Source organism: Procambarus clarkii, chromosome 30 (assembly GCF_040958095.1).
Source record: "Procambarus clarkii isolate CNS0578487 chromosome 30, FALCON_Pclarkii_2.0, whole genome shotgun sequence".
Classification (NCBI taxonomy): Eukaryota; Metazoa; Arthropoda; class Malacostraca; order Decapoda; family Cambaridae; genus Procambarus; species Procambarus clarkii.
In genome coordinates, this window is record NC_091179.1 from 34134503 (window position 1) to 34151292 (window position 16790).

Sequence of the window (16790 nt, forward strand, 5' to 3'; positions counted from 1 at the left end):
ATATTATTAAATATGACCGACATAGTAAGATTAATAATTCTAACACACATATATATATATATATATATATATATATATATATATATATATATATATATATATATATATATATATATATATATATATATATAAATATAAATATATATTGGTAGCAGTCTTTCCTGTAGACATATATTATTAAATATGACCGACATAGTAAGATTAATAATTCTAACACGAATTTTCTCAATGTTTCTTATATTTTTCTTCACTGTTGATGGTAACTGAAAAATCAATTCTCCAAAATTCATTTTTATTTCTAGTCTGACGCGACACTTGAGCGTGTTTCGTAAAACTTATTACATTTTCAAAGACTTTAGTTTACACAGACACAACTATAACTGAACAGAGCTTAAACATCTTCAATTTTATACCTGCATTTGGGTGAGGTGATATGTTACAACAGTTTTGGATGAGGTGAAAACAAACTTTCAACTCAAGACCGAACACGAAACAATGGGTATAATATTTTGTAAGTTAAAGTGAAGAATGGAAGTAACTGCAAAGGGCCTATTGGCCCATACTTCTTGATGCTTCTATATTGGTGCAGAGTCTTGAAGTGGGTAGAATATAGTTGTGCATTAATTGGCTGTTGATTGCTGGTGTCGACTTCTTAATGTGTAGTGCCTCGCAGATATCTAGCCACCTGCTATCGCTCTATCTATCGATGATTTCCGTGTTTTTTGTTAAGACTTCTCTGGTGATGGTCTGGTTGTGGGAAGAGATTATATGTTCCTTAATGGAGCCCTGTTGCTTATGCATCGTTAATCGCCTGGAAAGAGATGTTGTTGTCTTGCCTATATACTGAATTCTTTGAGGCTTACAGTCCCCAAGTGGGCATTTGAAGGCATAGACGACATTGGTCTCTTTTAAAGCGTTCTGCTTTGTGTCTAGAGAGTTTCTCATGAGTAGGTTGGCCGTTTTCTTGGTTTTATAGTAGATCGTCAATTTTATCTTCTGATTTTTGTCTGTAGGGATAACGTTTCTATTAACAATATCTTTCAGGACCCTTTCCTCCATTTAATGAGCTGTGGAAAATAAGTTCCTGTAAAATAGTCTAATAGGGGGTACAGGTGTTGTTAGTTGTCTCTTCAGAGGTTGCATGGCATTTCACCTTCCGTCTTATGATGTCTTCAACGAAACCATTGGAGAAGCCGTTGTTGACTAGGACCTGCCTTACCCTACCGAGTTCTTCATCGACTTGCTTCAATCCTGAGCTGTGGCTGAGAGCACGGTCGACATAAAATTCTCTACACTATCATATGCATATAAATGTAGAATCATGATCGCGGCCCACCCGCAAGAGTGTGGGAAGTGGGCGAAATGTTACCTGTTACGGCACATCAGCGAAACCAATATTGAGAAGTGAATATTCTTTTCACTGTCCTGACCTTAATTTTTTATGTACGTATTTAATTTCTGTACCAATGTATTCGCAATAGAATGTTCTAGAAGAACATATGTATAAAATGTCACACAAGGATGCGTTAGACCGGCACCAAATAGAGAAACTTCGTCGATTATGCTTGTCGTGTCATTAATACAATAGTTTTGCCACGAAGATACAAGACAATTCCGTTCTCCCAAATACGCTATGTGGCTGTTAAAGAAAACGTAAGTTTCATGGCAAACATCATACTATCCTCAAGTCGATTGGATAAGAATTGAATATTGTGGAGGGTACCACATTCAAAGTCCCCGCCAAAGGAGACATTTCATAGTGTAGGCAGGACTGTGCCCTGATTGGTAGACGGCGACCACGCACAGCCTCCTTGCGCAGCAGCCCCGCGCAGGGCGAGAGAGAGAGCCAGATTTGAACTGCATGTGACCCAGCGCGGACGACGCCCACCCGGCACCACCGGCACTTAGGATATGTGCCACTAGGATTCCTGAATAGGCTTTAATTCCCTCTATCCTATCCTTCCTGAGAAGCCTAAACTTGCTTCACCTGCCCTACCAGACCTATCTTCCACGACAACGACAGCTCGAGGTGAAATATTACTGTACTGTTGTTGTACCACGTGCGGTCACCTCCACATTGGCGCAGTGAGTAACCGTTCCCACGTGGTGATCAAGAGGACCTCGCCAAGATATCTGCATCATCGTGCTTCCGACTTCAGTCAAGACGTCTTAGATAGTGTTCAACGTTTCCAGTCTCGATTTACTGTGCTTTGGTTGCGCCATAGATGTTCTTCGGCTTGTTGTTCAATAGCGGTGCCCAAGATATTTCAGTTCCTGTTTTTTTTCGCATATGCTTTATTCCACATCTCGTGTAACTCCCCAAGACTCTCCATAAGTTCCAATTAACAGTGTTCTATACGGATTATTTCCCTGGAATTTTTTGCATTTTATTGTCTTGCCCCCCAAGCACCGATTCCTGAGGTCCCTAAGTTTTTTAACCAAGGGGGAGCAAGTACCACCATTCACACGGAATACGGGCCACCGTTCCTGAGCGTATCCGGCACCTGTTATTGTTTACGAATCCACTCGCGGAGGATTTCAGGCTATCGTTCCCGAGCGCATCCGTCTCCAGTGTGTTTACTACAGCGACGCTGGCTCCAGCTCTGCAGGGTGCTTGCTACAGGTCTGTTACTTTCTTATTTCTTCCGTTAGCTAGACGTAGCCTGTTCTAGGCTTTCTACAGAGGTAATGGCTCCAGGGAAACATATACATTAACTAAGCCAGTGAGTTTGTTTTCCTACCAGATTTAAGGTGGACGATGATCCATCCTGCACAAAGTTTCCCACGTTCACCTGAAAGAAGTGTTTTTGAGAACCCTCAGCCCAGTGCTCATGAAAATTAGGCACGTTGCTAGTTAAAGTTCCTCGAAGTGTCTGCCATATCAGATTTTCCAGTTCTGCAAGTGCAGTAAGTGCCCAGTTTTTTTTGTCTAAGCCTCAAGTGATTTAAGTACCAATTAAGTGTGCAGTGTTTTATGTTGCTTGAGATCCACCTGCCCCCTTCATATACATTATTGACTGTGCAGTGCTTATTTTTCCTTGTGGAACATTTATTCCTCTCTCTGAACATTGGAATCTTAAGTGTGGCCATTGGTGTCTGTTTTTTTTTTTGTTTTTGTTTGGTGCGATATACATGTGAGGGGCCTGGCCCCAGATCTAAGGCTTATTACCAGGCTTGGCACGATATATTTGAGCTTTAGTTTTCGACACCAGCACAATGGCGCCAATCAAGATAAACTCTGCTTTGGCTGCAGAGCTGCAGCTGCTACCGGGTGTAGGGGATACATTGGCCGCTCGCATTATCAAGTTTCGGCGTCGCCACGAGATCACGGAGGACAACATTTATGATATCAACCGCCTTCGGACCACACCCGATTTGTTGGCTGCTATATCGTTTGAGGTGGGCCCGTCCCAACAGGGCCCCTGGGCCTCAGGTCAGGGGGCAGGAAGTCGTTCATCATCCTCGTCCAGCGAAACGGGTACCCGCCATTCCTCTAGGGGTGCCCGCCATTCCTCTAGGGGTGCCGCCAGCGGCAGACAGCGTGGACGTCGGCTGCAGTCACCGGCCTACTTCAGGGCTAGGGGCCCGCAAGGTGCTCGGCAGGGGAGTTCCCCCCACCATCGATCGGCTCGATCAAGGAGACGGCCAGTTCGACACTCGTCACACAGCTCTCGGACTTCCGATTCAGATGCTTCCCCATCCCGCAGCAGGCGGGCAGGCTATCGCCAATGGAAAGAGACCTTCCGCACGCCACCTCGAGCGTTGGATTATGACGGGACGTCAGATTGGGCCACCTTCTACCGCCGTTTCACATCCTATGTCTCGGAAAAGGACTGGAGCGGGCCTACGTTATTGACGCAGTTAGGGTACTGCCTCAAGGGTAAGGCGAGTGATTTTTACAGTCGCTTACTGGACAGAGAGCCATCCATCGATTATAATCGCATGATGCATAAGATGATCAAACGATTTGGCGATAAGGAAGTTCTGGATGTAGCCATGATGAAGTTTAACCAGGCTCAGCAGGAACCCGAGGAGGACATCGCTGATTGGGCAGACAGGGTCCATCACCTGGCTCATCGAGCCTACAAACGCATACCACAGTGGGAAGTGGAACAAATGGCAGTAATGCGATTTGGCCAGGGATTACAGGATAAGAGTCTGGCAGGATACACTGTGAGGAACTCCTCCATGGAGGAGGCTATTGATCGGGCCCAAACCTTCCAGCACAATGCCGTAGCGATCCACGGTTCCTCAGGTTCCAAAGGATACGACTCCCATCACCGAGTGCCCCAAGGTCAGCAGTGCGAGTGAATGCAGTGGGAAGGTTCTTCCAGTATGAGCAGCCACCCAGGAGTAATGACGCTTCTCGGCGCTGGACACTCGCCCTTCCCAGCTCCCCAGGCACGTCACCGGCTACCAGCCCTTCAGGTCGTGGAATCGACACTTGCCGACTGTCGAGTGCGGGCTCGCATCCTTTATCTTCCATGGGCGTGGAGGCGAAGTTGAACACCTTGGTAGCAGGTATCTTAGAGACCAACGGGAGATTGGACCAGGTGTGTGAGAGTTTGAGGCACCTTATAGTTGCCCTTATGTCACCACAGTATCGCCGTAGCCCTAGGATGACCTGAACAGGTCGCCCTAGGCGACCTGTTCAGTGCTACAGGTGTGGGAAAGAGGGTCATTAATGAACAGACAGGTTTGGATCAGGAAGCGAAGCAAAGTTCTCACAGGAAGTGGGGCCCGTTAAGTCAATGTGGAAAGGAGGGCTCAGAAGAAAATAAAGAATGAACTAGCATTTGGTCAGTTCTTGGAAGGCACAGATCCAATTGCTTTCCCTTGGGATCCTGGGGGTGAGATGTGGGAAGAGGGTTGCTCTGTCAAAGGACTCACATTCAAGGAGCAGCGCTTCGGTGCGAGGAATATTGTTAGGACAGAGTAAATTCCTAAGAGTGAAGCTGAAGACGGAAAAAAATAAATAAAAAACAGAAGAAGGTGGTGTAGTGTATGCAGTGTTGAAACAATTTGTGTATAGTGCAAAGAAAATACGGGTAATACAGTAAATGTAATAGCACCCATTTGTGAAACCGTAAATGTTCTCCTTTGTGGCCTTGTTTGCAACTCCACCCCCTAGTGTGGAGCTGGTGAAGACTTTTTCCAAAAAGACATGTTATATACAGTGAAACATTTCCCCTCTAGTATACCCATTGTTCTATAGGGACGGGAGGAGTGTGGAGGGAACCACATTCAAAGTCCCCGCCAAAGGAGACATTTCATAGTGTAGGCAGGACTGTGCCCTGATTGGTGGACGGCGACCGCGCACAGCCTCCTCGCGCAGCAGCCCCACGCAGGGCGAGAGAGAGAGAGCCAGATTTGAACAGCATGTGACCCAGCGCGGACGACGCCCACCCGGCACCACCGGCACTTAGGATATGTGCCACTAGGTTTCCTGAAGAGGCTTTGACTCCCTCTATCCTATCCTTCCTGAGAAGCCTAGACTTGCTTCACCTGCCCTACCAGACCTACCTTCCACGACAACGACAGCTCAAGGTGAAATATTACTGTACTGTTGTTGTACCACGTGGGTCACCTCCACAATATTATAGAACTATTTGTTCGTCAAACATAAAAATATGTCGCGCGCTCACATTCATGAGAAAAATAGTTGTCCCATTTTTGTGTCCGCGTGGAAGGAAAGTGTTTAAGCAAGTCCCAGCTGCGTCTGGGTGCAAGTGACCAGATAAACAACCCAGTGGGTTTTCTTCCTATTGGGGAGTGTTGTACATGCTGCTATGGCAGTATGTCCACTCACAGGATAAGTGGCGCTGCCCAATAAACTCGCCCCTCTGGGCAAAATTTAAAAAATCAAAATTTAACACCAGGTGTCTTATTACTAACGCTTCGATTAATAAACCTCAGTGTTCAATTTGCCTTATTATGAACATTGTTGCATAGATTTTTTTGGTTTTAAATTCTTACTAATCATAACTCCCAGATTCCTTTCGCAATCCGACTTCGCAATTTCGACACTATCTACCTCGTATCATGTAACTCTATCATCATTACCTAGCCTCAAAATTTTACATTTGTCAGCATTAAACTGCATCTGCCAATCTTTTGCCCATTTCAAACTCCTATTTAGATCGTCATGAAGTGATTGTGAATCTTTTTCCATGTTTATTTCCCTCCTAATTTTTTAATCATCGGCAAATTTGTAAATACTGCTGCAAAAACTATTGCATAGTTTTTCTATTCATAGGTTGTTAAGGTAGGTTAAGTTAGGTTAGGTTAGATTAGGTCAGATGGGTGGCTTGGGTTTGTGCCTTTCTGGTTAGGTTACCACATTGTATTTTGAAGTTTTGTGGCAAAGTAAGAGAAGAAGCGGGTACACGAACGAGATTAACGGCAGAAATGATTGACAACGACTATGGAGAATGAATGACATAGACAGTAGAGAGAGTTATGGAGATGTTGGGCAAACATTGTTATATAATAAGCATCGTTTCAACACATCCACCTGTTTATATAGCACATTTTGTAACTATGTGCACCATAGTACAAATATTGATGTACTAAGCAAAAGTAGAATTTTTGCTATTCACTTTATAGACCGAAAAAAATATGCTAGGAAATAAACATAAATAATCGTATTCATAATATAGCACCCTTAAATACTATATTATGCCTCAGAAAGCGTGTTTTATGCTTAGGAAGGCTAGGTTTGTGCAGTTTGTCTTTGCAACATGAGTAGAAAATAGTTTTCCTGTATGTTCAAATTCAATAGTACCGATTTCTACCATCTAATTGCATTGTATGTCATTATGTGTACTATAGTTTCTCTCCTCCTTATAAATACTACCAAAAAAGAAGGATGAACTGATGGAGTGCCTTTAGAAAACTCTGAGTGTTTTGCACTACCACAAACTTGTGGTAGTGCTTGCGGTATGGAGGGGGTGAAGAATTAGTGGCAGGCATCTTGAGAATACCAGTGGCAGGTGTGTGGGGGAGAAGAGCTGGTAGCAAGCATGTGGTGGAGAGGTACTAGTGACAGGCATGTGGAAAAGGAAAAATTGCAAGTATGTGGTGGAGAAGAACTAGTGGCAAGTATGTGATGGAGAAGAACTAGTGGCAAGTATGTGGAGGAGAAGAAATAGTAGCAAATATGTGGTGGACAAGAACCAGTGTTAGGTTTGTGTGGGAGAAGCAGTCGGCAAGTATATGGGAATGAAGAACCAGTGGAGGGTATGTGGGTAGTAACTAGTGAGGGGTATGAAGCGGAGAATTAGTGGCAAGAATGTGGTGGAGAAGAAATGGTGGCAAGTATGTGGGGGAGAAGAACTATTGGCAGGTATATGGGGGAGAAGAACTAGTGTAAAATATGTGGTGGAGAAGAACCAGTAGCCGAAACGTGGGGGAGAAGCAGTGACAAGTATTTGGAGGAGAAGAACTAGTGGCAAGTGTGTATGAGAAAATAACTACTGTCAAGTATTTGGTGGAGAAGAAACAGTGGCAGGTATGTAGTGGAGAAGAACTCGTTGCAAGGATTTGGTGGAGAAGAGCTAGTGGCCAGTATGTAGGGGAGAAAAATTAGTGGTAAGTATTTGGTGGAGAAGAACTAGTGTTAAGTATGTGGTGAAGAATTACTAGTGGCAAGAATGTGGCGGAAAAGAACCAGTGGCATGTACGTGGGAGGTATAAAACATGGCTGGTGTTCACATTTACTAGGAAGAGTCATGACCTGCCAAGGGGAGCGTCCTCTGGGGTCCTCAGCATCTCCAGGTCGAGCCCATTCGTCTCAACTCGAGTCTTCCTTTTGATTTACTCATTTTTACTTCTACAGGTTCTTCTCCCCCACATACTTACCACCAGTTCTTTTCCGCCACATATTTTAAATTACTACTTATTTTAAATTTTACATATATTAAATTATTATTATAATATATTATTTTACATATATAATTTATAATATATGTAAATATAAAAGATGGCACTCTGGCAGGCACACAAGACTCCCTGCTGGAAGACCAGCAGCTGGTGAAGACACTGGGGGAGACCATGGGTCTCGTTCTTTACCCCTCCAAGTGCGAAATTATTTCATCCAGTGAGATAATCATTAGAGCAGTGAAATCAGTTTTACTAGAAACCTCAGTCATCAAACCTACCGACAATACACTACTTGGAGCACCTCTGGGCCACAAGGCCATTGCTGCAGTCCTTGACAAAAAGTTTAACGACATAAGAGGATGGAAGAGAGAATAGGGGACTTGGACTCCCATGATTCCCTCTACTTTCTCACAAAGTCCCTTCCCCTGCCTAGGCTAATGTACTTTTAAAGGTGTGCACCCCCTTTTGGCAACCCACTTCTTAATCAATATGATGAGCTCCTCAGGTCAATATTCAGGAAGGTGCTTAACCTAGATTTAGATGACAGTCAGTGGGACCAAGCAACACTACCAGTGAGATTTGGGGGGATAGTCATACGAAAGGCAACTGAGGTAACACTTCCAGCATTCCTATCCTCATGTACAGCAGCCAACGAATTAGTAGGGCAGATCCTACCAGAGCGTATGAGAAACACAGCGGGATCTCATGAACAAACGTTCATCGAAGCAGCCAGACATTGGGAAACCATTGCACACCCTCTACCCCAACCACAAGCCCCAAAAAACCACAAGCAGGCCCACTGGGATAGCCCCATAATGGAAAAGATTGTCACAACAATGACTGAAAGCGCAGATGCAGAAAACATAGCCTGGCTCCTAGCGGTAACAGCACCCCACGCCGGGGATATTTTATTGGTTATGCCCAATGCAGCCCTGCGAACTCGCCTCAATCATGATGCTCTCCGCTTTGGAGTTGCCCTTCGCCTTGCCGCCCCGATCCTCACCAAACATAGGTACATCTGCGGAACTGCGATGGCAGACCAATATGGTCGTCATGGTTTAGTAAGTCGTAAATTACTGGGTAAGATTGCAAGACATGAAGAAGTCAACGACATCATCAAGAGGAGTCTCGCCACGACCCGCTGCCCAGCACTAAGAGAACCACATTTATTCAGACCCAGCGACTCTCAGAAGTGCTCCGATGGAGTCATCTTGCTTCCTTGGAAGGATGGTAAGCAAGTGGTGTGGGATTACATGTGCACTGCCTCACTAGCCAGTAGCTACCTCCACTACAGCACACATGAAGGGGGTGGTGCTGCTTCTTTCAGGGAATCGGAGAAAATGATCAGATATAGAGGTCTGGTACACTGCTACAGCTTTGTTCCGCTAGGGTCGGAGACCCTCTGGTCGTAGGGAAAATGTGCATTGAAGTTCCTGAAGGAATTGGGGGACAAATTGATCGACGATACAAATGACCAGAGAGCAAAAAGTTTCTTAGTTCCAACGCCTCAGTGTTGCAATTCAGAGGGGAAATGCCTGTTGCGTCTTGGGCACTAGTCCAACTTCGGAGGAATTCGAGGAAGTGTTTGACTTGCAATAATGATCGAACCTGTCTGTAACATTTATCAATGTTTCCCATTGTCGTGTTTATCGAGAGATCCTTAAACTTTAAGCACTTTTTGTATCAACCAATATATATCTTGTAACCATTAAATACATAATAAAGCACAAAAAACACAAAAGGAAGGGGGTGGTAGGAGAAAAGCACACAGAAACTGTATTGGAGGGGACCTAAACATTCCCTGTAATGCGTTATGTGTGGTTTCCTCAATATTAATAAATAAAATATTAATGTAATACATAAGATATATTATATAATAAAATATTATTGTAAGATTAATGTAATATTATTATATAATAATATATGCATATATTATTTAAATAAATTTGTTTACACTACATATTTTAAATTTCGTATTTTAAAATTCTATGTGTTTAAATATATTCCATACTAGGAGACGTACCCGGCAGAGTCCGGGACAGTGTCTCTCTCTCCCCCGACGCCTCTTCTTTTCTCCTCTCCACACATCCTCCCATTTTCCCGTCGCTTTTTCTTCTTCAGTCACCTTATCAATATCTTTTTCCTTCGCCCACCCTTGTCCCAGTCCTCTCCTCTCTCTCCTCCCATCTTCCCCATTTTCTCTCCCATCAATTTCCATTTATATAGAAGGGGTGCAAGCGGGTCTCTATCCTTCTCTTCCCCACTCTTCTCCCCATCTTCCCCTTGAGGCCCCTCGTCTACGTCCCCTTGGTCACCTCTTCGTCCCTGCTCTTGTCCTAACCCTTTTCTTCCCCTTTCAAACCCCCCTCACCGTCCTAATTTCTCCCATGCTTCCCCCCTTTCTCCCTTCTCTCAGAAAGTGTATTAAGAAGCTTTGAAACATTTGTTTGGGTCTCAGAAATTACATTATTATAACACAACAAATTCCACAGGACTCACATGCTATGTTTCCCACTAAACTCCATGACAATGGCCTAGGGATGTTTGTAATCGCTAATCATTCTTTAACATAATTAAGCCTACCCAGACAAGCCTATGTTCTTCCTGTACCATCTATGTCCGTCTATGACCACCTGCAAGTTCTATGTCTATCCATCTAACTATCCATCTTTCTAATTACCTATCCATCTCTTTATCTGTTAATCTACCAACGGTTGAAACCAGGACGGAAGCCTGGTTTCCTGAAACCAGGAAGGCTGCTTAATTTAATTGCCCGTCAAACTCGACTGCTGCCGACGTCAGTCCCCATCCAAGATGGGGAGAAGTGTGGGGAAGAGAATGAGAGACCCGCAAACATCCTGGCCCCCCTTCTATGTAAATGGAAATTGATGGGAGAAATAGGGAGAGGGAAACGAGAGAGAAAATGGGAATGGAAAGAGGCGAGAGAGGAGAGGACTAGGAAAGGGGTAGAGAGGGGGAAATGGATTGAGAAGGGATCGAAGAAGAAAGAAGCGAGGGGGGGGGGAAGGGAGAATGTGGGGAGAGCAGAAAGGAACAGGGGTTGGGGGGAAGAGAGACACTGTCCCGGGCACTGCCGGGTACCCATCCTAGTATGCAATATATTTAAGCACATATAGAATTTTAAAATATGTAATTTAAAATATGTAGTTTGATGAATGGTCTCACCCTGAGATTCTGACGACCCCAGAGGTCGCTCCGATTGGCAGGTCATGACTCTTCCTACTAAATGTAAACATCAGCTATTTATTATACCTCCCACATACTACCCACTAGTTCTTCTCCCCCACATACATGTAACTATTTTTTCACCCCCACATACTTACCACGAGTTCTTCTCTGCATACTTGCCACTAGTTCAAAATCAAATCAAATCAAGTCTCATGTTTATTCAGGTATAAGTACATACATACAAGATAAGTTACAAACATAATGTAGGACTTTTTGAAAGAGCTAGTATATACAATGCGTAAAGCCACTAATTTGCACAGCGTTTCGGGCAAAATGTAGGAAAAAACTCATAGACTAAAACTTAATACTAGTTGAGATCAAAGCATAAATATAGTTGAAAAAGGGGAAAAAAGGGGGAGGACACATCGTGGAATTCAGCAGTTATACATGTTGGTCAGGAAAGAGTATTGTTTGCAAATAGCAAGACAGGGGTTAACATTAGGGGGGTACGGTAGGTTACATGGAGTTTATTAGGTAGTACTTTGTTTTTTCTCTTAAACTGGTTGAGAGAGGTGCAGCCTTTGACGTGATTTCGAAAGTCATTCCACATTCTGGGTCCCTTGATTTGCAGAGCACTTCTAATTTGGTTAAGTTAAGTCGCACTCTTGGAATATCAAATAGGCATTTGTTTTTGGTGTGGTGCCCATGGGTTCTGTTACAACCTTCTAGGAAGCATTCAAGGTCAGGAGAGGCATTACAGTTCAGAGTTTTAAATATATAGAGCACACTTAAGAGTATGTGCAGTGACTTAATATCTAACATATTCAAAGATTTAAGTAAGAGTACTGAGTGCTGTCAGGGGCCAGAGTTTGTTATTGTTCTAAAAGCAGATTTGTGTTGAGTAATTAGAGGACGTAGTTGATTTTGGGTAGTAGAACCCCAAGCACAAATACCATAACTGAGATAAGGATATATGAGAGAGTAATAAAGCGTTACCAGGGCAAGGCGAGGTACATAATATCTGATCTTAGAAAGAATGCCAACAGTTTAAGAAACTTTATTTGGTACATTTGGAGTGTAGCCATGGAAATTCAGCTTGTTATCGATGAGAACAACAAGGAATTTACCAACTATTTAGTTTTCTAATTTGGATATTGTTTACTCTTAGATAAATTTGATCTGAGGATTTATTACCAAACAAAATATAGAAACATTTGTTACTGTTAAGGGGGAGTTTGTTAGCAGTTAGCCAAAAAACTTTATTTAGTTCAATACTCGCTATATATTTCAGAGTAAGAGGCTTAGGACTGGAAAAAATGAAGGCTGTGTCATCAGCAAATAAAATTGGGTTGAACTGCTTAGAGGCATTTGAAAGGTCATTAATGTAGATGAGAAAGAAGAGAGGGCCAAGTATGCTGCCCTGTGAAACACCAATGTTGTTGGGTATGGTGCGAGAAATGGAATCTTTCACAGAAACGTACTGGAGCCTGTCAATAAGGTAAGACTGAAGGTATTGGAGGGAGTGACGTCTGACTCCATTATGATGTAATTTAAGAAGAAGGTTTTCGGTGGTTAACAGTGTCAAAAGCCTTATGTAGGTCAACAAATATCCCAACACGAAACTTTTTTTTTAAGAGCTGCATGTATCAAGTTAATCATACTAATCAGAGGATCGTAAATGCTTTTTTTAAGGTCTGAAAAAGTTCTTCTCCCCCACATACTTGCCATTGGTTCTTGTCCAAAACATACTTGCCACTAGGTCTTCTCCTCCACATAATTTCCACACATTCTTCTCCCCCACATTTGTACCACTGGTTTTTCTCCCCACACACTTGCCATTAGTTCTTCTCCCCACATATTTGCCACTGGTTCTTCTTTCCCACATACCTGTTACTAGTTCTTCTCCGCCACATACTTGCCGCTGGTTCTTCTCCTTCATGTACTTGCCACTAGTTCCTCTCCCCCACATGCCAGCTACTGCTACTCCTTCACACATTTTCCACTTGTTCTTCTCCTCCACATATTTGCCACCAGTTCTTCTCCACCCACATATATGTTATTGGTTCTTCTCCCCCCACATACTTGCCACTTGTACTTTTTCCCCACATACCTGCCACCATCAGAGTAATTGGATGGAGATGTCAATAATTGCAGGGAGATCTCAGGTATGTAGAGAGATCTGCAGCTGCTCCTCAACTATTTTGAATCTGGTTAATTTCAACTCTACAACAATTAAGCAACTCTGTTGCTAGATATATACTAATATTCCACAGGTAGTTACCATACATCTGGCAACTCAGCTGGATAGTATCTCTGTTCATAGGTTAGTATCTCTGTTCATAGGTTTCAAGGTCTGTAAATGTCCAGACCTTGAAAATAACACAAAAACGCGTCTTCAGCTGTAAGTCAAATATTATGCAGTGCTAAGTTCAACATAAGTAGCTGCCCGAATGTCGTACCGCATTTCATACATCTGACAACTTAGCTAAATACTAGCCACGATATTCATAGGGTAATCATTCATAGTCCTCGAAAAAATTACAAAATTGTAATCTTGCTCCACAAATACAGCTGAGACCTCAATGAGCCGCCGGTGACGTCACACACACCGCTGATGCTACTCCGCATTTGATGACACACTCGTTTGTACTTATGACCAGCCTGCAATGGAAGGTTGTGAAATATCAGTCAGGTACTATTACTCTCCTAAACTGATGAAGGGAAGTGAACTATCAGGTGAAAGAGCTAAGTCATTACGACTGAACTGCACTGAGAAGAGATCAGAAGAAGGATTTGGTTTCGGAAGGGGGGCGGGGAGGAAGGAATGGTGCCTAAACCACTTGGACGATCAGGGATTAAACGCCGACCTGTATGAAGCGAGACCGTCGTTTTACCGTCCTGCTCAAGAGTTGAGTTTATATCTTGCTTTGCATAAATTAATAAAAAATACATGGGCATGATAGTTATAATTGTAAAATTAAATAACGACAATATAATTGGTGCTCATATGCGGTGAGGGGGGGGAGGGGATGTTTAGGGGAAATTAACGAAGTGTGGAGGGATTACCAGAAAGTGTGGACAACATAAAATACTTGAATGCTTGTAAAGCAGTGTTCCAAGAAGTGTTGTTATTGAGAACTGTATATATGTCTGCTGTAAGCATGGAGAATTCAACGCGGTATTGTGTCATGATCGTTGTGAGAGCTTGGAGATGTTAACGACAAACGAGTAAGAGACTTGTAAGTCCAGACTTTGTGATGTCTGCTTTAGATTGATATGATTAGGAGATAGACAACTACACTTATTATTATACTCTATAAGCGATCATTTAAACAATATTAAGTACCTTTAACAATCTTGGGCTGGGATACAAACAATATTTCTTAAAATTTAAATAGTCTTTCCTAAAAAAGAATTGAAAGAAATAAGAGATTCTTTAGTTGAACAAGAAGTAAATTGATTGAAATGAATGGATATTAAAGGGGATAACAACAGGGTATATATTAAAACTTTTATATTATAATTTATATATATTACATTATAATTTATATAGGAATGACTTGGGCAAATGCAAGGGTGAGAACCTTGTACTATTATTTGTTTCTTATGTATTAGCCTTCTGCAGTTAATTTTGTTTCTTAGTGAAAATGAGATACTGAATAGGTCTTTATTCACTCTTATATTCAATAAGTAATCTTTAATTAGTAATCTTTTAAAAAATGGAATTAAATACGCAATCGTTGAAAATGGGATTAAATATGGATCCATTAAAAACAAACTGATTGAGGGAGGATTAAGACTGGCTGATGACGTCATGGAACATTAGGGATGACTGGCACCGCGCGTCACCGAGGAAACAAAATTTAGGGAGGACGGATGCCGGCAGCAGCCGAGGTTGACGGGGAAAAATGGGGCCAGAAGCCTGCAGCTGAAAAAATGAAAACTACAGGCTTCCGTCCTGGTTTCAACTACTGATAGGTGAATAGATAGCTGGATAGTTGTATTTAAAAATGTATAGATAGATAAACGGATATATGGATAGATAGAGGGACAGACAGATAACATGCAGGTGGACAAGGACGGACATAGGTACAGGACGGACATAGGCTTGTCAGGGTAGCATTAAGTAAGTTGATGAACGATTAGCGATTACAAACTTGGCCAACGTCACAGAGCTAAGTGGGAAACATTGCATGTGATTTCTGTGGAATTTTTGTGTTATAATAATGTAATTTATATGACCGAAACAATTGTTTCAAGGTTTCTTAATACACTCTCTGAGAGAAGGGAGTAAGGCGGAATACAAGGAAAAATTAAGGAAGAATGGGAGGATTTGAAAGGGGAAAGAAAATGGTGAGGATGGTGCCCGGGACGAAGAGGGGACAGAGGGGACGGGGACGACAGAGCTCAACGGGAAGATGAGGAGAAGAGTGGGGAGGGGAAGGAGAGAGACCGGCTTGCAGCCTGGCACCCTTTCTATATAAATGGAAGTTGAGAAGAGAAAAAGGGAGGGGGAAAGGGGCGATAAAGTGAGGGAGATGAGAGAAGAGAGGACTGGGAGGGGATGTGGAGAGGGGGAAACAGATAAAAAAAGGATATGCAAAGAAAAACAATAGCGAGATGGAGAAATGATTGTATGTGGGAAAAGGAGAAAAGAAGAGGGGTTGGGAAGAGAGAAAGACAGTGTCCCAGTCACTGCCGGGTACCACTCTTAGTTAGGAATATTTTTATGTATGTGTGTAAATGAAGAAAATAAATACGTGATTAAAAATGTGACAATGTCAGACCACGGAGGAAAATTGAAACAGGAATTTCCTTAAGTACTTTCGTATATTAATACATCTTCAGAAGGAGTGAAGTGATTTTTATACATATATAGTATTTTAAAATATGTAATTTAAAATATGAAATTTGAGAAGTAAATAAAAAGAAAGATACGTATCTTTTCTGGGCTCGTCCTGGAGATGCTGAGGACCCCAGAGGTCGCTCCCATTGGCAGGTCATGACTCTTCCTAGTAAATGTTGACATCAGCCATGTATTATACCTCCCACATACTTCACACTAGTTCTTCTCCACCTCATACATGCAACTATTTCTTTTCTACCACATACTTGCCATTAGTTCTTCTCCACCACTTACTTGCCACTGCTTGTTCTACACCACATACTTGCCACTATTTATTCTTCACCACATACTTGCCAACGGTTCTTCTTCACTACATACTCGCCACTGGTTTTTCTCCATTACGTATTTGCCGCTGGTTCTTCTCGACCACATACTTGCCACATATGTTTCTCCCTCTCATACTTGTAACTAGTTCTTCTCCTTCCCATATACCTGCGCTAGTTTTTCACTCCAACACACTTACCACTAGTTCTTATCCACCACATAGAGCCGGTCGGCCGAGCGGACAGCACACTGGACTTGTGATCCTGTGGTCCCGGGTTCGATCCCGGGCGCCGGCAAGAAACAATGGGCAGAGTTTCTTTCATCCTATGCCCCTGTTACCTAGCAGTAAAATAGGTACCTGGGTGTTAGTCAGCTGTCACGGGCTGCTTCCTGGGGGTGGAGGCCTATTAATGCCACCTCTTGTTCTGTCTTGTGTTGATGAAATTAATACCCTATTAATGCCACCTCACCCCATCCACCTCACTCAAATGTAGATATAAACAAAATCGGAGATGCGTAAGTTCTATTCAGTTGAGTATTTGTAAACTAA